Source organism: Engraulis encrasicolus, chromosome 2 (genome assembly GCF_034702125.1).
Source record: "Engraulis encrasicolus isolate BLACKSEA-1 chromosome 2, IST_EnEncr_1.0, whole genome shotgun sequence".
Taxonomy (NCBI): Eukaryota; Metazoa; Chordata; class Actinopteri; order Clupeiformes; family Engraulidae; genus Engraulis; species Engraulis encrasicolus.
The window spans coordinates 59,104,513-59,126,275 of record NC_085858.1 but is presented as its reverse complement, the minus strand read 5'-3'; the positions used below and the strand labels follow the sequence as shown (position 1 = coordinate 59,126,275).

General features: G+C 41.3%; 1 pseudogene; it reads left to right on the top strand.

Moving 5' to 3' along the window:
* LOC134465385 (NACHT, LRR and PYD domains-containing protein 1 homolog) overlaps positions 1 to 21,763 on the top strand; it is a 28,329-nt pseudogene that overhangs the window by 4,839 nt on the left and 1,727 nt on the right.

Here is a 21,763-nt window from a genome sequence, read left to right as displayed (position 1 = left end):
TCCTCCTCTGCCTGCCGCCCTAGTTTCATTCTAGCATGACAACTGTCGACAGGCCCTTTTGCCAGAAACTGTAATGCAGATTCACCAGTGCGTCACGTTACTTCAGGAAACGAAGAGAAGAAAACGAAATGTTCATTATGAAACTAGTTAGCCCACTGACGGTCGAATAGCGGTAAACTAGCCTAGGCTAGGCTATATGAATTTGTGCTGTATGCTACAAACTAAGGCTCCATTAGCTTAAGAGGCTAGTTAGTTCTTCCAGCAAAGTTAGCAGTAGTCCAGTTTAACCCTCTAGCTACCATAACGGCCGTGAACGTCCGGCTGGATCTGTACCAGAACGGCCGCGGCCGGCCGGAATATTTTCATATGAAAATACGGCTGAACGGCCGTCATAATGCAGTTTTTCCAGCTTTCAAACACTTTAGCTCAATATTACAGACCCTCCTCGATATACTTTCAGTATAAAAACTATATGTTTAAATTATATTATTTTTCAGTATTTAGATTTTATTACGAGGTGCGCCGCTTTATGCGATTTGGCAATCTGCCGTGAATTCAAATGACGGCCGTCCGAGATTGGATGGCTACAAACACAACCATTCTGTTTCTACAACCAATATACACTAAATATGAAAACTTCCAACCCTCTTCGATCTATTTTCATGGTCAACAGCACATGTTTATGACTATTTAGGCTATGTTTAGATCATGTTGTTTTATTAGGCTTATGAGATGGTGTTCAACTGTGATGAGTTCTGCCATGGTCCTAAATAGCAAACACAACTGTCCAGCCGATGTCTACACGCTACATATTAAAAATGTAAACTGTCTTCGATGTGTTTTCAGAGTCAAACCATATGTTGGTATCCAACTATCTTAGTTTCCTGGAACAACGGACAGCGACAGCTCTGCGTAACAGCGCATCTGGAAGCGCAGCATGATAGGCTACTCATTTTGCGTGTCAGCAAAGCAGTCAAGGACTGTTACTACTCCACGTGTCCTTCATAAAAATGTGCGTGAAGACGTTGAGTTGAATGCTAACTTCCAATAATAGCTTACCAACGTGGTGTTTGTAGCACTTCAATTCCGTATTACTCGGTGATGCCTGGCGCGTCTTACCTGTGCCAAATTGGGAGGGGAAACTTCCTTACAGCTCCATTCATGTCCTGTCTGCTATCGCGGACACTTCTACGGTTATTTACACGTCTTTGGCATGGTTTAGTTCAAACATTATTAGCTAGTGTAGTCCATTACAGTTATACCGCTTGAAAACAGGACTTTTGGGTGAACGACATTTGTTGTCGTCACATGATCATTGTTCAACTTTGACCCTGGATGGATGGATGGATAGACGAAGGATAGATAGATAGATGTATAGAGAGATCGATAGATAGATGGATAGGCCTAAATATATGGATATGTAGATAGATAGGCCTAGATAATATCGGATTTTATCACATTTTTATCATTTAATCCACATCAAAGGCACTCTATGGGAATACTGAACAATTAATTATCCATAAATGATATACCATTTGAAAGTGTGTTTTCTCTACTTTAATATGAAAGTAACTTGTAATTGACACTTTTCATTTCTTTTCAAGTTATTTCACATTATTTAAAATATGACCAAAATGTCAATTTTTCCTTAGAATTCCTGGTAGAATTCCGACCTATTCAAAAAAAATCCTGGTAGCTAGAGGGTTAAATAGCTTAAACCTACTTTGCCTATTATTTAAACATTCTCACAACAAACATCACATTTGAATTTATACGACTCTTACCTTTATAATCAGGATATTTGCTCCGGGAAAAGAATGGCGAGCTGCAAGATGTCCGCCGTCTAAACGGAAGTAACTTGTTGAAACCGGATGTGGAGGTCACTCTCAGTCAGTGTAAGACATTTAACTCTTCAAAACAACACCACCCATAGAGCTTTTTGTGCACTTCCAGTGTTAAAACAACACCACAATCAACTCCCAGTAACTCCAATTAACTCCTGGATATTTAACACCAGGAAAATCAACTCAAAACTACACTTTCAGTTTTGCTGTGTAGCCACAGCCAAATTTTACCAGCATTTGGCCAGTGTCAAACCCTGCCCCACATAGTCGATTACACCACATACTGGTTTTAAAAATCTCTGATGTGCAACTACATGAGTATCATTATGTGTGTGTGTGTGTGTGTGTGTGTGTGTGTGTGTGTGTGTGTGTGTGTGTGTGTGTGTGTGTGTGTGTGTGTGTGTGTGTGTGTGTGTGTGTGTGTGCACGTGTGCGTGTGTGTCTGTGTGTCTGTCTGTCTGTAGAATCCCCCGTTGATGTGTTTATGGAGGCGCTTACTGCCACCAGCTCAGCTCAGGATGGAGGCCATGTTGGGACCCCTAATCTCTCAGCTCAGGATGGCGGCCATATTGTGGCCCCTCATCTCTCAGCTCAGGATGGCAGCCATGTTGGGATCCCTAACCTGTCAGCTCAGGATGGCGGCCATGTTGTGACCTCTAACCTGTCAGCTCAGGATGGCAGCCATGTTGGGACCCCTAACCTCTCAGCTCAGGATGGAGGCCATGTTGGGACCCCTAATCTCTCAGCTCAGGATGGCGGCCATATTGTGGCTCCTCATATTTCCCAGTGTGCCGTTCAGGGGAACCTCACCATCACCTCACATCACCACCACTGCCATGGTGAGTTACATTAGGTGCATTCCACTTTGCAGAACGTCTACATACGCACGCACACAGAAATGCATTCTGGACTGAAAATGTTGCATGATGGTTAAAAATCTTCTCCGACAGATTGCAGTCATGTTGCAACGAAGATGCAATGTGTGTCATGATGTCAAACTCTCATGGGATCACTGCAGTCGCAGAAGGACCTTGCAACTCCTGCAGTAGCTTATCTCTGTTGATGGTTGTTGCAAGGGTCTGCATAGTGTATGCAGTGACGCACCCTTAAACTGGTTGGCCAAAACTTCACTGACATTTGTGTAGAAGCGTTGTAAATTTCTATAAATTTGTGGTCGGCTTTAAATGCACTGTGTATAGCACAACCCACGCCCTGACAGCAAGTTCTCGCTGATACTGTATACTTCGCATTGTTGGCCAACGTTTCCTGAAATCAAATGCACCCATTTACACTGTCACTGCTACCACGAGTGATACTGACGCCGTAACCATAACACAAAATTGACGCTTTCACAGCCCTGCCTTAAAACCATCCCAGCAAGGCAATGAAATTCTAGCTATGCAAACTCAATATTGGTCAGTGGTAACTCACATGCCGTGTTTGTGTAAACCGATAAAAAAATTACATGTTTGAAAATATCCATATACGTGTAAATAGCATCTTATAAACGGTTTACACATAAACAGAGTTGGAAGCACATTTCAAAACTCCTCAATTTAGAAATCTCCCATTTAGGGGGCTAAATACCCTTGCCACAATGGAGTTTTTATTTGTTGTGATTATACCATATGTTAACAGATAAAACATATACAGTATATCCACATTTTAAAATATCCAGATATGCGTAACCAGCACCTAAAGTTGTTCCTGTGCCCCTCTGTAGGTCCTGTGAATTCAGTTCTAATGACACGCGCTCAGGAACCAGGTGAGTGGCACGTTTCACATGAACACTAGTGGTGTAAATAATATGCAATTTGAATGGATGCATCAATCCTAGGTCCGTGTAACGCTTTGCAGTGCTTTGATCCATTTTTGGAATTCACATGAAAAAGATGAAAATTGGGTTCAAAACTTCAATTTTAAATTTTCCAGACAACTCAGAAAACAAAAAATGTACGTTGTTTGTTAATTTCATTGTAATTTGTCGGTGGCCTTTGAAAGAGAAAATATGTGAATTTGAAACCAAAGTAAAATGAGTCAATATTTCAATTTTCAATTTCTGTGTGTTGGTTGGACTGAACCATTGGCGCGGGGACAGTTGTCTGGAAAATTGAAAATTGAAATTTTGAACCCATTTTTCATCTTTCTCAAGTAAATTCGGAAAATGGATCAAAGCACTGCAAAGCATTACACGGACCAATCCTACAGCCCACGATTCAATTAATCGATTCATCCACAAGAGGTTTAATTAATCGTTACTAATCGATTTTTGTCAATTATTGCACTCATTTTGTGGCATTTTTTTTTTTTGTGAGGCATTTTATTTCTCTCAGTAACACTGACCATAGTAAAGATGCTCCTCAAATGAAATGCATGCAGATGTTTCAGCTTTTGTTGAATTTAACATTTCAAACATCAGCCAAGCCAGTAGGGTAAAACAAAATATGAACCATTGATTTGAATCGAATCGTGGAGCATATTCAAGTATCAAAAATAATTGAATCGCTGGCCTAAGAAATCTATATCGAAAATCCAAATCCACTACAGCATGTATTACTATTTGCATATAAAACTGGAATTGAGTACAATACAAGCGCCAGAAGTAACACTCATCAGAGTGCTTTCAAGGTGGTCAGTCACTTTGAAACAATGGTGTTGCTTCTTCAATGGTGTTGCTTTTCCAATGGTGTTGCTTCTTCTGCTGTAGGAAACAATGCAACACTTGTTCTATCAACGGCCTAATAACAATAATGTAATAACTACACCAGGTGACAATCATTTTAACACTTACAACATGAATTACACAAAAGCAATTTCTGCTGGAATTATGCTTTCCTACAGACAAATCGCCAACGATTGCAGAGTTCAAAGCACACATGTGTTCACATTATGAAGCGTTGCAAGAGTATAATTCTTTACCTGGACAAGAGGTCCTGCTGACTGACCGCTACACTCCGCTGATGATCATTGAGAAACACAGAGATCAAGAGGAGAGGGAGAAGGAGATTTGCAGGAGTGGACCAGGCTTCATTGGTGCCAGAATTGAGGAATATAAAAGCACCACAGTGGACCAGTTCTTTAGACCGAATGATCATGGCCGCGTTCCCAGAGCAGTGATTCTCCAGGGCAATTCTGGTCATGGCAAGTCCCTTACTGCTCAGAAGATCATACTGGACTGGGCATCAGGAAGTCTCTACCAGAATCAGTTTGCACTCGTTTTACACCTGAGCTGCAAAGAACTCAACCTCATATACAGTAAAGGAGTGCAAAAGAGTGTTGCAGGTCTTGTTAGCTTGAGTCAGAAATTTACCTCACTGGTCCTAAAGAAACTGAAGGACTTGCCTCAGAAGGTGCTCCTTCTTCTTGATGGATTTGACGAGCTCCAATTCCCAGTGTGTGAAGTCAGCAATTCTCCAGTGGAAGACTTTTCCACACCAGCTCCAGTTGAGGTCATCCTGGGTGCGCTGCTGAAGGGGAGCATCCTCTCTGAGTGCCACCTGCTGGTCACCACCAGGCCCTCTGCTTCAGGTGAACTGAACAAGCTGCTCAAACGTCCTGTACGCTGCACTGAGGTGCTGGGCTTCACTGAGGAGGGCGTACACGAGTACATCAAGAGGTTCTGTAAAGATGACGAGGTCTGGAAGAATGTATCCAGCAGAGTAATGTCAAATGAAACCCTCTTCACCTCCTGCTTCATTCCTGTCATCTGCTGGATCGTCTGCACTGTTTTTAGGGACCATTTGCAAAAGAATGTAGAACTGACCAATAGCCTGGAAACAACCACCTCAATATTTGTCAACTTTGTGTCCATTCTGTTGAAGCACCACTGCCGTGGTTTGAGGCAGCCTGTAGCAGCTCTGCTGAGGAGCCTGGGCCAGCTGGCAGAGACAGGGATACAGAAGCAGCAAGTTCTGTTCAGCAAGGGAGTTGTGTTCAACACAGTATCTGACCCAACCAGTGTCCCCTTCCTGTGTAAATTTCTTGTGAAGGAGACAGTGGACACGGTGGAAATGTTCAGTTTCATGCATCTGAGCTTTCAGGAATTCTTCTCTGCCCTCCACTACATACTGTCCCAAGATGAAGAGATGATCAAGGAGTTGCTTACATCCACAAGGCCCTCCAAAGACAGAATCCATCGTCTACCTGTCATTCAGTTCCTCTTTGGTCTTTCAAATGTGAAGGTGATGCAAGTTCTGCAGAAGCATGGCCTGAACCCCAACCCCCAATCTAAAGAGCAGCTTAAAGAGTGGCTACTCTATCATATCAATACAAACTCTGGGAAAAAACATGTGATGCGCTTCATTCTCCACTGTCTGTACGAGCTCCATGAAGAGGACTTTGTGAAGAGTACAATGGCAATATGAGGTAAGGTGAGCCTTGTGTCCATCTCTCTGACAAGGACAGACTGCTGGGTACTGCTGTACTGCCTGCAGTGTTGCCCCACCATCCCAAGTCTGGAGCTGAAACGGTGCAAAATCACATCAGATAAGCTGAGATTGCTGCAGCCTGCTCTGAGCAGGTGTCAAGAGCTGGGGTGAGTGTGAAATGTATTCCATTGGTGTGTGTGTGTGTGTGTGTGTGTGTGTGTGTGTGTGTGTGTGTGTGTGTGTGTGTGTGTGTGTGTGTGTGTGTGTGTGTGTGTGTGTGTGTGTGTGTGTGTGTGTGTGGTGAACCTGACAATTAGACATACGTACAGCGTCTCCAAAGAGGGTAGACAATAGGAAGATACTTCAAGCTCTGACTTTTTCCGGGATCCATGTAATGTCAGGTGAACGTTGGTCAGGAGACCTTTGGAGTCTTACGGTTGAGAATCAATGGAGTCCTCTTAGGGCTGTAGATGGCGCTAGCACACATCTTGTGCAAGCTTCCACCAAACATCACAAAAAGAGAAGAAGTAGGGGACAATGGGGTGCCTAACATGGCTTTCTTTTAGCTTGGCTTTCTTTTAGCAAGATCTTGTTATATCAGTCCCTCCAGGATTTTGCACAAGGATTTTGTGATTTTTGCGGTCAAAATGTCTGATTTTGTGGCGGCATTTTCTCATTTTTTGCAAAGATTTTGCGGCATTTTCTCATTTTTTGCAAAGATTTTGCATCCCTTTCTGGGTTTTTTGGTAACTGAAAACCACAATCAGTCTAAGCAGGCTTAAGACAAAAGAGAGAGAGATTCAGAAACACACTTCCTATATAATAGAATAATAAAATATTGTCAAAAACTGCCAGAGCGTCTTATAAGCCAGTATAAGATTTAAAAAAAAATCAAGGCCGCGACACTCATGAATCTCTGTCGATATTTTAGAACGACTTCGGGGGAAAACGGGACTGCGCGTTATGAAAAAATACTTGTGGGTATAGCCTACCAGTAGGCTGATGAAGAGCGTCGCGGGGTAGGCTACAGTAGCCAGGCTGTATGCAAGCGTTACAATGTCACCTGTTGGAAGACGCGTCTCTCTCTCTCTCTCTCTCTCTCTCTCTCTCTCTCTCTCTCGTGCTCGTATTGCAAGCTGTTGCATATTATTTGCTTGATGCAAAGTTGTGATGGCATACACGCTCTCGTTGACATGGTTGTGTCCATGGTTGCATGCATTCGCAAGACGTTATTGCAATAACTACAGTGAAAGCGTGGAAGGGCCGTTCACTTCCTATCTCGGTGTCCTTGACTGAAACAAGTCGCAAAACTCCACACTTCCGAATCCTTTGCGATACTCATGAACGACCATCCGGGTACTTTGCTCTTAAATTTGCGTTACGCCCCTTTATGGGTGAAAACAAACCGAATGTCTCATTGACTTACATGCTAAATCGGCTAGCCTAAATGAACACATTCCATGCTTCAGCCACGGCTGTTTGGCTATATTATTTGAACAGCCGGCAACACAACACGTTTTCGGCATGTTGTGCGTGAACAACGATAGTCTACAGGTCCGTATCTTACGTTTATTAAACCCCAACATCACCAATTTACTTGCATGGGTTGTTTTCCCCCATAAATGGGCGTAACGCACATGGAAAACGTCACGCCGTTCATGAGTATCGGCACTACAGTGATTGTTATCAGAAGGCTTGTGCCTACGCATAGACATAGACCCTTAAATTACAAACATTAGCGAACATTGAAAAAAGATCAGACAACGACCGTCGGGTAGCATGCTCATGAAAGCGACAGGGGAGAGTGGAGAAGTTGCGCAAAAATGTAACGTAAGATGTTTGCTACTGTGCGACAGCACCGCCACTATTTCATGACTGCATACACTTTTTCGTCATGGATAAATGGTCAACAATACTTTTTCCAGGCAGGATTGCACTGAAAAGTAGGCTACTGCTGTTAAAAAAAAAGGTCACGGATGTGCAGCACCGACGCCTGCGTGTAGGCTATGTGTGAGGGATGGGAGGAGAGAGACGCGGTGCAGCTGAGATGAGGGTCGCGACTTCCGAAATAGCAGGCAATTCTTTTTCAATGTTTCAGTGACATATTAACAAAAATGCTTCCTATTGGTTTTCGTCTCCGGTGGTATTGTAGTCACATTTTAATTTTTTTTTGACAAAAATATAAATCCATAAACTCCACAGAATGTTGGAGGGGACAAAGGGGAAAATTTGCGGGGAATATGCGGCTTTACAGGAATTACGCGGCATCGTGAAATTATGCGGAATATCATTGAATTTGCATGAATCCACGCAATCGCTGAATCGCGAAAAACTGGAGGGACTGTATAATGGGGCGCCTAAGTCTCCACCCTTCTGGGCAGCTCATGGGGCTGGGAAAGCAATGGACTGATCAAACCTATTTTCCGATCCACCTCGCATCCCCCCTCAACATGCTGTGCCTCAGAATTAATGATAACCAATGGTGTGATTGTCGACTTCACTTGTCAATCGATTTGTGAGTTATGTGCATGCAAAAATGTGTAATTATTTGGACTACACAACAGAAGTCGCATGTCCAACGTGCAGCCAATATGTCTGACGTGCAGCTAATTCAGCCACGTTGCAGCGGTTGGGCTGGCTCGGTTCACGTCAAATACCTGAGGTGCACGTTATAGTCTTTAACCCAGTTTTGCACAAAAAAACAAAATTATCTTTCTTGCCTGCCGAAAATTAGCAGTCTTACAACGGCAATCCAAGCCTTTACCAATTCACTTGTCATATGTGAAATCCACAGCACATGCCAAACGGAATGAGGATTTAGCTTGACTCGCTCCATTTACTCCCATTCAAGTTTCTGAGAGCTTCAGGACTGGAAGAGCGTGCCTTGACCTAGGTGTCCCATGCCCTCTTTGGAGACCAAACATGAGCTCACTCTTTTGCATTGGATGGGGTTTAATCTACCATCTTTGGTGTCTCTCTTCAAAGGTTAAATGTGGTGAACCTGTCAGATGTGGATGTTTCCGATGTGGTCTCAGCTGTGGGAGAAGGGAAGACCATCAGTGAGCTATGGTATGAAAATGAGTTACATTACAATACATTACATTACATTACATTGCATTTGGCAGACGCTTTATAACCAAAGCGACTTTCAAAAGAGGACATAATCAAGCCAACATCACAAGCAAATACAAAGTGCACAGGAAATATACAGAACAACAAGTGCAGTTGCAAAGAGGGGTTAGTTTTTTTTTTTTTACATTTAAAAAAAAAATAAATACAGAGTAAATAACGAGTAAACACACACACAAACACATACACACACACACAAACTAAACTAGACATCATGTCAAGAGGCTGCCCTGGGGCTAGGTCAGCTCAAGCATTAGTCTAGTACCCCTATACTCAAATAGCAGCCCGCTAATATAATAATATATATATATATATTTTTTTTTTGGTCCGCTCATATTTTGAAATCGCGCCACAGACGCTATGAAGAAGCATGCCATGCCCCGCCCCCTCAGGCTGTATCTCACTGCAGGCTCCGGACAGAAGCACCTACGACGCTGGCATTAGAGGTTGTGAGGTAGACTACAAGGGAAGGACTGTATCAGAGCCTGTAAATAAATTATTCACAAAGTTCTCTATGCATCGTTTTTGAAAGTAATGGTCCACATTTGATTGCAAACAGTGTGTTAGGACTTCGATTTGGTTTAGTAGTAGCTGTAGCTAGTTGCTAACACAAATGAAGGCAAACTGTGTTTGAGCTCTGCTGGCAGCTAACTATTGGTAGCCTATTAAAAACGAATTGCTTAATAAACTTTTCACACTTTTAAACAGTCCCCAAATAGTTCGTTTGGAATGCAAAGACCCTCATAAGACTGCAAACAAAGTTATGAGCAACTTGACAATGTATTATTGGCTTTTGCATTTAATCAACATTGCATCAAATGTGCCATTTTCTTGTTGACAAAACCTGGTGTTCTCCTATCTATGTGTCCTCCTCTTTGTTGGGTCCATTATTGCATCTGATTCTCATTATGCATGTGAGAGCTGCATAAACAAAGTCATAATAAGCAACATTTGTTTGAAAAGTGTTATCTTCAGGCTTATTGGTTTTCTCACTAAGAAATAAATGTTAATGAATGTAATCTGCAAATATAGGCTAACAGATAATCTTTTAAAAGATAATCATTTAAAAAAAATACAGAAGGGTGGGTGGCAATGAGAGCAAGGCAGGCAACTCACCTCTTTACTTGTTTCTTGAGTTATTATGCTGCACATTAGAGATATTCTCAAAATAACCTGCTGCGTTTCCCAAAAACTCTTAAGTAGTACTTAAGCCTAAGTAGTACTTAAGTGTGAGAGGTCGCCTAAGCATTGTATCAGAAATAGGTCTCACATCATCACTAAAAGCTTATACGTACACTATTTTACCTCACACATGCATTTGCCGCAACCATTTTATTTGCATGTGCGAGAAAAAAAAATATTGTATGTAGACCTATAAAATGATTGTAAGCGTAAACTTTTGGTCATGTGGTATATTGCCTAGGCGGCCCCTCATACTTAAGTACTACTTAAGGGCTTTCGGGAAATGCAGCCCTTAGACTACTGAGAGATATGGATAACAGGCCTGGGTGTGAATTTTGTTATATAATCTATTCAAGTAGGCTAGAAAGTATTATATATAAAATATTGCTTATATTCAAAGAAGAACTGAACACTTGCTTGCTTTACTTCCTGTGACCCATTTTTAGTGAACAGTTGCCAAGCACCTTCCACAGGAGCACACATTTGGTTATCAGAACAACAAGGCTATCATATTTGTTGTTAAATATGTTTTACATACATACCAAACATGACACTTAAATGAGTTAGTGGTACAGTAGGCTAATATCACAGATGGTTCACGAGTGGAGGGGCACCAGGGCAGTGTGAGCTTTCAGTTGTTATAGCTGGGGATCTTACCGTCCAAAAAGGGCCTAATCGTTACGCGCTGGATAGAAGCACCAAAATCGGTGTAGACCTTCCTTAGGGTGTTCTCCATCATTTCAGAAGGGGTGCCCCAAATTCCAATGTCATTAAGGTCATTTTTATGGGGTAAATCCAAGATGGCTGCCCAAAACGAGCCAATAGTAGTAAAATGCTGTACTGCCTGGACATAATGGTGTTATGGGCCAATCCACCTATTTGTGTGTGATGTATACAAACTGAACTTACCATGAAAACAATGTTATATATGTCTTATTTAGATTCAAAAAGAGGAAAATCATAAAAACCATGGTCAGAATGAGATCACTCTACAATTGAGAGCTCATTTCTGGGCATTTAGCTATTGAACCAACATTCATTAAGAGTTTTAAAAACTTGCAGTGGGTCATATCTATAATATTCAAAAAGAAAATTAGAAAATTGGTTAGAAAATTTAGGGGAGAAGAGATAAACCCTTGAACTGGGCCACACATAACTGTCCCAATGTTAGCATGCTAGCATTAGCAGGTTCAGACACTCATGCTGTGTTCCAATACTCGTACTGTCCGCCCTTTCCGCACTGTGTTTGGGTACGCAGGGTGTTCCATTTCTAATCGCGACGGTAAAGTGTACTGTAAATTACCCATATAACGCCCCCAAAACGGCCATTTTTCGAAGTGTGCAGTTACTGTACACTTTTCGCACTCAACGGCCGCCATGTTTGTGACGTAGTTGAGTGTCAGATCTGTCAAACGGTTGAATCTCAGTGATAACAGCATAGTTTTGATTCCAAAGACAATCGCCATGTGTATTAGAGGCAGGGGTAACTTTAAAAAGTGTTAGCATAACAAACAGTGCCTTCCATGTTGAATTGCATATTGGCGGTTGGTAAACTCGGATGACACGCGACCAACCGTCATTTCCGTTAAGTGTATCAGACAGAACGGGAATTGGAATGTACTCGCCTCGTGAATTGCGGAGGGTGGAAAGGGTACTTCACTGCACTCAAACAAGGTACACAGTACAGAGGGTGAATAATGGAACACAGCATGTGTCTGCTCTTCAGATAAAGATGGCAAACAATAATTTTAATCCCACTTACACATGCGCACACACACACAAACTACTACTACTTCCTTAGGACCCCCTCAATGATTTAACCCTAGGAGTCCAACTGAAATATTCATATCAATCAAGTCAATAATACATGTACATATCAAGTGTCAGTGACAGCTTGGATGATTTACTATAGGCCATTACAAAATAAAATGTATGCTGATTAATGTTCAGATATGTATATCTCAGTCCTAAGTGTACAATGGAGTGATAAGGGCATTTATGCTTAGGAAATTATGAATAATCAATATGCAATACACCATACATACAGTATATTGACAGATACTTTATGTTTTAAAAGAGCAAAATGGTAACATGTCTGTTTTTCATCTACTTTTGGCTTTAATCTAGATGACATGTTGGCTACCTAACCACTTAATTTATTGTTTGCTCGTTATTTTTTATTTGTGGGTGTGGTCCTTTGTTTAAAACATGTCTGCCTGCCTTCCCTCTCTCACATAGGCTACTAAAATAGTCTTTCAAAAACTTAAAACAACAGCATGTGGAAATCCTATTGGCTTTGGAGGGCTAAAGTCAAAGTAGCCTAAAAGTCATCAAGACTCTACTGTACTGTACACTTGCACTGTACTGTACTCTACTATACTGTACTGTACTGTACTGCACTGCTCTGTACTGTACTGTACTGTAATAGACTGCACCGTACTGTATGCTACTGTACTGTACTGTACTTACCTAGACTGCACCGTCTATGGGCAGTTATGGGTGAGCGGTTAGCGGTGAGAGGTTAGGACGTCAGACTTGCATCCCACAGGTTGGTGGGGGGAGTAATCAACCAGTGCTCTCCCCCATCCTCCTCCATGACTGAGGTACCCTGAGCATGGTACCGTCCCACCGCACTGCTCCCCATGGGGCGCCACTGAGGGCTGCCCCCTTGCACGGGTGAGGCATAAATGCAATTTCGTTGTGTGCAGTGTGCAGTGTTCACTTGTGTGCTGTGGAGTGCTGTGTCACAATGACAATGGGAGTTGGAGTTTCCCAATGGGCTTTCACTTCACTTTCACTACAGTATGCTACTATACTGTACTGTATTGTACTGTACAGTACTGTACTGCACCGTACTGTATGCTACTGTACTGTACTGTACTTTATTATACTGCACCATTCTGTATGCTACTGTACTGTACTGTACTGTACTGCACTCCACTGCACTGCACTGTACTGTACAGTACAACTACATAGAACTGAAACATGTAGAGCGGTGGTGCTCAAACTGTGGTACGCGTACCACTGGTGGTACTTGAGACATCTCTGGTGGTACTTGGAATGCCATTATGAACCTCTCCTGTACTGGCTGGCAAAAGTGAATATGGAAGGTCTTTAAAGCGATATTGTTGGTTGTCAAGGTGGTACTCGGAGAGCTCAATATTTTCTCAGGGGATACTTCACACAAAAGTTTGAGAACCACTGATGTAGAGCATTCTGAGAACATGTACAATATTATGCAAAAAGGTGTGGTGGGAATGAGTTATGTTACTGTTACCACTCAAAATCTTGAAGGTTAAAAAAAGTCTTGTGGCATTTTGTTTGGGGGGGCGGGGTATGATAGACTATCCTTCCTCCCAGACTATTTGTGTGCCTTGCATATCAAGAAAATGAGTACAGGTAATGATTTACTTTCATAGTATATACCATATGAGAATTGTTGTTCTATATAGATATTTCTCCTATGGGTAAGGGTGGCAAAAGACCTACGGTACATGTTGTCCATCAGCTGTCAGTTTTGATAGCAATTTAAGTACTCAATGATTACTGAGCTAACTAATACAACTTTTGACACAAGTACTAGGTGAGGACTTGTCTGCAAATAAAAAAAACAATTTACCTCTGTCTTCTTACTCAACATATACTAAGAAATCATTTCCATTTAATTTGAACTGAAGCCATACTGTGGCCTACATGTAGGCCTATATTGAGTAATCTGTAATGCCATTCTAAAGATGACTGAAATGCTCTCACAATATGCACAATGCCTTGAATTAGGTGATCTTATGGGGTTCTTCATACATATGGAAAGGTCCTGTCCTTTACCCTCTCTCATACAAATAAAATATGTATATCTGTTATGGAAATTAGAGGATGGAGAACCTGCTACCTAGGGCATCTTGCACTGACACTATCCCATTCAGATCGAGCATTAGCAGCAGTCTATTCTCACCATAGTTTTAGTGTGGGCAATGCTCATTTTAATTCAGACCAAGAATCTTCTCAAATCGTTCACAATGTTACATGCTGTCAAGCATGTAAGCACAGACTCACCCATACTTTCACACTATGTACATTTTGTAGTTTTATCAATCTGGTCAAGCAGGCTACCCTTGCTTCATCTCTGCTGAGGACTATATTAACATTGTCAGCTAAGTATAATGTCATGTAATAACAATGTAATGCATTACCAACATGACATATTGTATATGACATGGTAGACATTTTTTTTTCAAGGGGCACCCCTTCTAGGATGTCTTCAAATCACTCAAGGAACATGTGTACCGAATTATATGCTTCTATCCAGCGCGTAACGATTTCTCGGCTTAGAGCCCCTACTACTATTATGTCTACAGGCGCGTTAGAAAATGCTAACCAGAATGCATTGAAATGGCAAAGTTTACATGGACAAAATAAGCAGAGTTGTGACAAGATGCAATACTGAAAGATGAATCTGTAATGTCGAGTAGAATTTTAAATCTTATTAATACCCCACAAACAGGGGCGGAGCTACAGGGGTGGCTAGGGTAGCATTTGACCCCCCTGAAATCTGATTGGCTACCCCAAGTGCTCCCCCAGAAAATGGACAGTTAACCCCGCCCACTCACGTTACACGAAGCACATAGATCGCCCGCAAATCACTATCGCGAGTGAAGAAAGGATAACCATTTTCCCCACACACATTTTGATGCAAGTTTGTGTACACACCACCCTCGTGAATTGGGGCATATGGGGTAGGAAATCTTAGAATGCCGTCTGTCTAGTGGTATGCATAGGAACTCTCTGTGTTGTACGGTCTGACGGCAATGTGAATGGCAGATGTGTGCTTTTCCATCCTGAAGAAGAAAAGCATTAGAAAAATAACAGCTTATTTCAGTCAAGACTCATTTCGTTTTCCTTTTAATGAAAAGTTAGCTGTGTGCCATTTAAGATTTTTCAGTACTACATAATGCTCTATATCCCATGTGATAAATCAATAGATTTGTTTTTGGTGGTAAATGAAAGTAGATTCATGATTAATTCCTGTGAATTCAACTCATAGGCCTACCTCATGTCTAAAGTCAAAATATTCACTGGCATATGCTAATTGCTTTCTTTGTGTTGGAATAGGCTATATGCTAATGAGTATTTTAAAAGAATGTCCGTACAGCACCTTTGATAGCATTGTTATATGTGTGAATTGTAGCAAGTTCTTAGCAGCATTGCAACATTACAGTGACTGGATTTTAGTATTGAAGTAACTCTTTAATGTGCAGTCTGAGTTCAATTTGAACTTTGAAATTACATAAAAACACAGATGGTAGAAAATAATTTGATTAACTCTCAGACACCTAAGCATTCATTTCCTTTCAACCTAATTTTACTAAGTCTCTGATGCAGAAACTTTTAAGTTCATTTCTGAGAATTCTGTAGAAACGCTGAAAATCTGCAATAGGGCTTCAGTGAAACACTTATCTTTATCATCTCAAATCACTATATGATTCTCGTATACACAGATAGCCTACAGGTGTACACACCTGTCTGTGTATTCCAATGGCTTAGCACCCAGGTATTAGGCATTTTCCTTCCAAATAAGAGCAGCCCTTCATATCACTTTTCTAAAAAACGTATGTTTCCCACATTTCTGGCACATCTACATATTAAATAATTACTTCTACAATGGTTAAAATGTATTCAGAAAAGACAGCTAGCAGTATACAAAAATTGCCATGTTTTTACTTGGAATGTGATCTTTTCTATACTATTTTCTCTCTGGAAATGACTGTGTGGTGTTGGGATATGTAGGCCTAATTTGAGTTAAGTTCAGTCAATGTAAGGCACTATATAGTTCTTTGTAAATCTTGCCATTTGCAATGCAATGGGTTTCTGAGGGTCAAATCACAAAAAAATTACAAAAAATCACAAAAAAATAACTGATTACTGTTTAACATAGCCTAATAGGAGACCTATAATGTGCCAAATGTTGCCAAATGTGAGATTACCAACTCAAAAATACTAAAAAAAAACGCCTTAAGAATAAAATCCTGCCAGAATTAAACAGAAGTCTTGATTTATATGAACACAAATCTACAGAATATGTATCTGCCCAAAGCCCTTCTTTAACCCATAGATGACCATCGGAAACCGCTCAATCTGGTAACACTCACAGGTGTCATAAGAACCCGAGAAAATCATTCTCTTTATCTATTCTATAGTGTTTGAGTGTTTTTTTTCTTTGTGTAAGAGCATGCCCCTGTGAAATTCATGTGGCTACCCCATTGCTCCCCCAAGAATAAATGTCTGGTTCCGCCACTGCCCACAAAGTGTATGTAATTTTGTTGTGAAATTTGCCTTCCAGCGGGGCACACAGCCTAGGGGCCCCGGGCCATCTTAACCCAGCCCTGGTTCTCATTCATTTCTCTTCTGTGTTACAGCGTACAGAACAGCAGCCTGTCGCATGAGAGCATGCAGCAGATCCTCATTGCTCTCTCTAGGCAGAAGTGTGTGGGAAAGGTTTGGGTTTGCGTGAAGACCATCACCCCCAACACTGTCCAGACTCTCCTGCGCTTCATGAAGAGCTCACAGACTGCAGATGTTGGGTAAGAAACATTTCATTAGAGATGCACCAGATCTTGATTTTTAGGATCCTGCCGGATTCCGGATCCACTGCTTAAGATCCTACCGGATCCGGACCCTGTGAAAAACTCTATTATCCTGCCGGATCTGGAACCGGATCTTGGATCCGGTGCATCTCTACACTTCATACAGTATTTCTGACTGGAGGTGGCCCTCCATCTACCTTAAAGCAACAATGTCTTGAGTAATGGTTGTCACCAGGGCAGTTTGTGCCCTCCGACTTTGGCCTTGGCCTTTGCCCTTGAAAAAACCATCTGACATTAGGCCACAGTGGCCTTGATGCCCTCTCTGACTAAGTTTGCGGTTTAGCATTAAGCCGGACACCTGATTGATTAAAAGGCATTGAAATGCATGAAATTGCCTCTAAGAAACACACATTTTCTTGGGGGAGGACCCACAAGAACAGACAACACTGAGAGCCAACCTCCTTCCCTCCACCACTAGCAAGTGTGTCATTGATGGGTCTCCGAACATATGGTATTAATAAAGAAATGCACGTCTGACACACCATACTCTGTCTCAGAGACGGTTTGGTTAGAAAATTGGCCCTTACACATACCGCCAAGGCAGTGAATTCAGGTTTAGAGATTGGGCTGGCCATGACAGGGTATTGAGCTGGTGGTCCTCCATCCACACCTTTATTGACCAAGCTACGCAGCTTGGAGCGTTGTCCTACTGATCGCACAGTCAGAATCTTCAAATATAAAAAACATAACCAAGAACTTGATAATATGTAACATGTCCAGTGGAGAGGAAAATTGACCATTTTTCATCCTCTTCGACACCACAGACACTGTCATCTATTTAATACCAGATCTTCTGTCAATTTTGTAACTGCCACCATTCACTCACCAATTGATCCAACAAACTTTGAAATGCTCATCCTACTTGCTAATATTGGCTACACACAAAGTGCAAATTAGCCACACTTGTCTAAATAAATTGTACGTAGTGGCGCATAGTAATGGTACGGTTCACGCCCTCACAATCATCAAGGGACTCAAATCTTCTCACCCTCTCTCTCATCCAGACTTATTTTGCGCTGTTAAGTTCACAGACTAAATGGTGGCAGGAACTTGCAGTTTCACCCAAAAGGGTGTGTTACACTGAAGTTATAAGCCAGCCAATGATGGTAGTGCTCATTACATGGGTAATACAGGAAATATGGCTGTCTTTACATTTGCTCAACAGCTTGCTTTGCTGTTCAGATTTTTACTTCAGCCAAGTTCGCTAGTGCGCTTTTTTTCCCTACTAGCCAAACTGAAATTTCCCCCGCATTTGGCAGGTTGACAGGAGTCACTTTAGAGCCCTGGTATGGTATGTCAACACCACTTACCAAAACATAGGCTGCATTCCAATACGTGACTTTGCGTCCTCCACTCCCACTTTTACTGTTGCACCGCCCCAGTGGAGAAAGCAATTAAAGGTGGGGTTGCAGGTCTACAAAAATTCTTAAGAATTTGATTATGACATCACGTCGGGGACTCCCATGATGTCCATGTCCCATGATGTCTATTGGAGTCCCCGACGTGATGTCATTATCAAATTATTAAGAATGTTGGTAAACCTGCAACCCCACCATTAAAGGGACAAAGAGTGAGATTTTTAGTTGTTTATTTCCAGAAATCATGCTGCCCATTCACTAATGTTACCTTTTTCATGAATACTTACCACCAGCATCAAATTCTAAGTATTCATTATGACTGGAAAAATAGCACTTTTCATACATGAAAAGGGGGATCTTCTCCTTGGTCCGCCATTTTGAATGTCCAAAAATAGCCATTTTTAGCTGCAAAAATGACTGTACTTGGACCATACTAGAAAATATTTGTTTATTACTTAGTATACTTTCATGTAAAGATCAAATTTGGCAATAGGCAGCCCAGTTTCAATGAGCAGCATAGTTGCAGTACCTTTTTTGACCATTTCCTGCACAGTGTCCCTTTAAGTTTCACCGCTGTCAGCCTGGCCATTTTTGGGGGACTCACATGAGAACATTACTTTACAATTGAGCTTTTGCATGATATTCAAATATAATGCTGTTGTCAGTGATGTAATCACAACATATTACTTCTTGGTATGAGGCCACAAGCACAAGTGTAGGACGCAAGGTCGCATATTGGAACGCACTCATAGATCACACCCTCCTTTGTTACTAGGGAAGAAAAACAGGTGTATGAATCCTGTCCCGTCTATGAATCCTGCCTCCGCAACCAAAAACTGAGAAAACGTAAATGAAATAGAAAGAAGTCTTAACTAGTTTTTGCTGTACACTGTAAAGCATTGGCAGCCAGTTAAACGTACAAAAGTAAGTTCCCCTGCTGCCTTAAGTTTGTAAGGTAACTCAATTTAAGGGTTATTTTTGTGTGAACTCAGAAATCAAAGTCTGAAAAGTTGATCCAACTACCCTGTTGTTGTCGTCTCAACATTTGTACATGCTTGAATTTTTTTATTTTCCGTCAATTGAAATGACGTCTGTCCTTAGGACAGCAGGTTTTATAGGGTGTGGGCAGGTGTACAGAAATGCATTCACATTCAACTGGCAACATCTGTAGATCCGTAGGCATATACATACATACAGGCCATATAATGTGTTGATCTATGTTTCTCCTGACTCACTCCTCTCTTTTGGCAGGGTCTCATTGCCCCAGGGGGCGGATGGAACGAAGACTCTGTGTAACATTCTCAATATGACACAAGATGAGGAACATTTTGAGTATGTCACTTTCATCTCAGGACAATAAAAATACAAAAAAAGAACAAAATAAAATAATTGAAATACATGGTATCAAGTGTGCCCTCAGACTGGGGTTGCATGTGGTGGATATCAGTATAGGTGTTTCGGGGCACGCGTGCCATTTTAAGGCTGTTGCCATAGTTACCATTTGTATATACAGCTCCTGGCCAGAAAATAGTATATCATGAAAAAGTTGATTTATTTCCATAATTCCATCAATAATTTTAAACATTCATGGTTTATAGATTCATTGCCCATATTTTTAACTTCTTACATATTTTGGCCTTCCAGCTCAACAAAACCATGAATTGAGGTGTTCTCAAAATTAGAATATTATAATGAAAATCACCCTTTTCTTGATAAAAAAGAAAATAAGTTCTTCTTAAATTACATGTCAATCTTTAGATTTGCTTTCTATTTTGATATGGTGACCTGCACTTCACTTTTCATTATACCCCGGAGATTTCCATGCCACTTTTTAGTGCTTTGGTGGTATGGACATTCTAATTAAGCAGAAATAAAACCCCATCGAAAATGAATGGGATCAGACCTGGACTGGGAGAACAAAACGGCCCGGGCATTTTTGGCTCAGACTGGCCCCACATACCGGTAATAAGCGGAGCACTGCCATTAAATTGACGTAACTAATGTCTTCTGACTGAAAAAACCCCTCTATTTCAGGTACCAAAAAACCCCACCATACTTGCAGTGACTTCACGTTCAATTGTTTATTTAAAATGAATCTATGATTGGTCATGTAAGCTGGCAGAAAACCTGGAAGTTGAGAGAAGAGAGCCCCTAGCAGCCCAGGGATTAACTGGCCTTATCTGCACTCTTCAGTCCAATCAGCTCTTTGGACACACACAAAGAGAGGGGGACACATACCTATTCTAATGTTAGGCATATAGACCTTCACTATTGGGTTTGTAGCATCTTGCTTCAGAAGTAGTTAACTTCTGCCTCAACAGTCTGGCTTGACTAGACAAGAACAGAGGGATAAATTATTAACTACAAATAATACAATACTTAAACTTAATATCCAAATTTATATTTATTGGTAGTCAGGTGTAAAGAAATCCTGCACACTGTCCATTCCACCAACAAACTTTTTCTGAAGAAGGTCGGATGACCGAAATGTTGAATTAAAGTTTGTTGGTGGAATGGACAGTGTGCAGGATTTCTTTACACTTGAATCACAACCCCACCAGCCCAACCACAGAGGTGTGCAAAAGCGTCTTCTTGAAATATTTATTGGTAGTAACAATAATGTGCTTAGTGGCTACTCACTGGCTACTCTACAGAATCACCAACAGCACCATTCCACCACAAAGACAGCAATTAGCACATGCCAGTGAATATTTTGGCCTTAAAAATGAGCAGAAGAAGTCTCAGGAATTAACCATAAAGTTTAACATTAATCTCCATGTAGCCTATCAAAACAAATCTATATATTTATCACATGGACTATAGAGCATAGGCATATACTTACAAATCTCCATTGGTACACATTCAACTTGGAAAAGGAAAACCAAATGAATGTAATACAGTGCATGTTCTCTGAGACTTTGTCTTACTCAGGATATAAAAGCACACCTCTGCTTCTATGTCTCATTGTTGTCGTAATGTACATGGCAACTGCATATCATGCATACCATTGGAAATAGGAGAATATGAGCTTTGGTACCCCACATGTCCCAGTTCACAGCCATGATGTCTATACAAGCATGCATAAAATAGTGTGTGGGGAAAAAAACAATGTTTTGTTGAACTGCTATTTGCGATTTCACGTTGTTTGCAGGGCTAGAGTCTATTATCTGAGGGGGCACCTGGGCTGGCATATCATATTTCTGGCAAATGCCACCCCCTGCCACCCCTTAGAACCGCCCTGG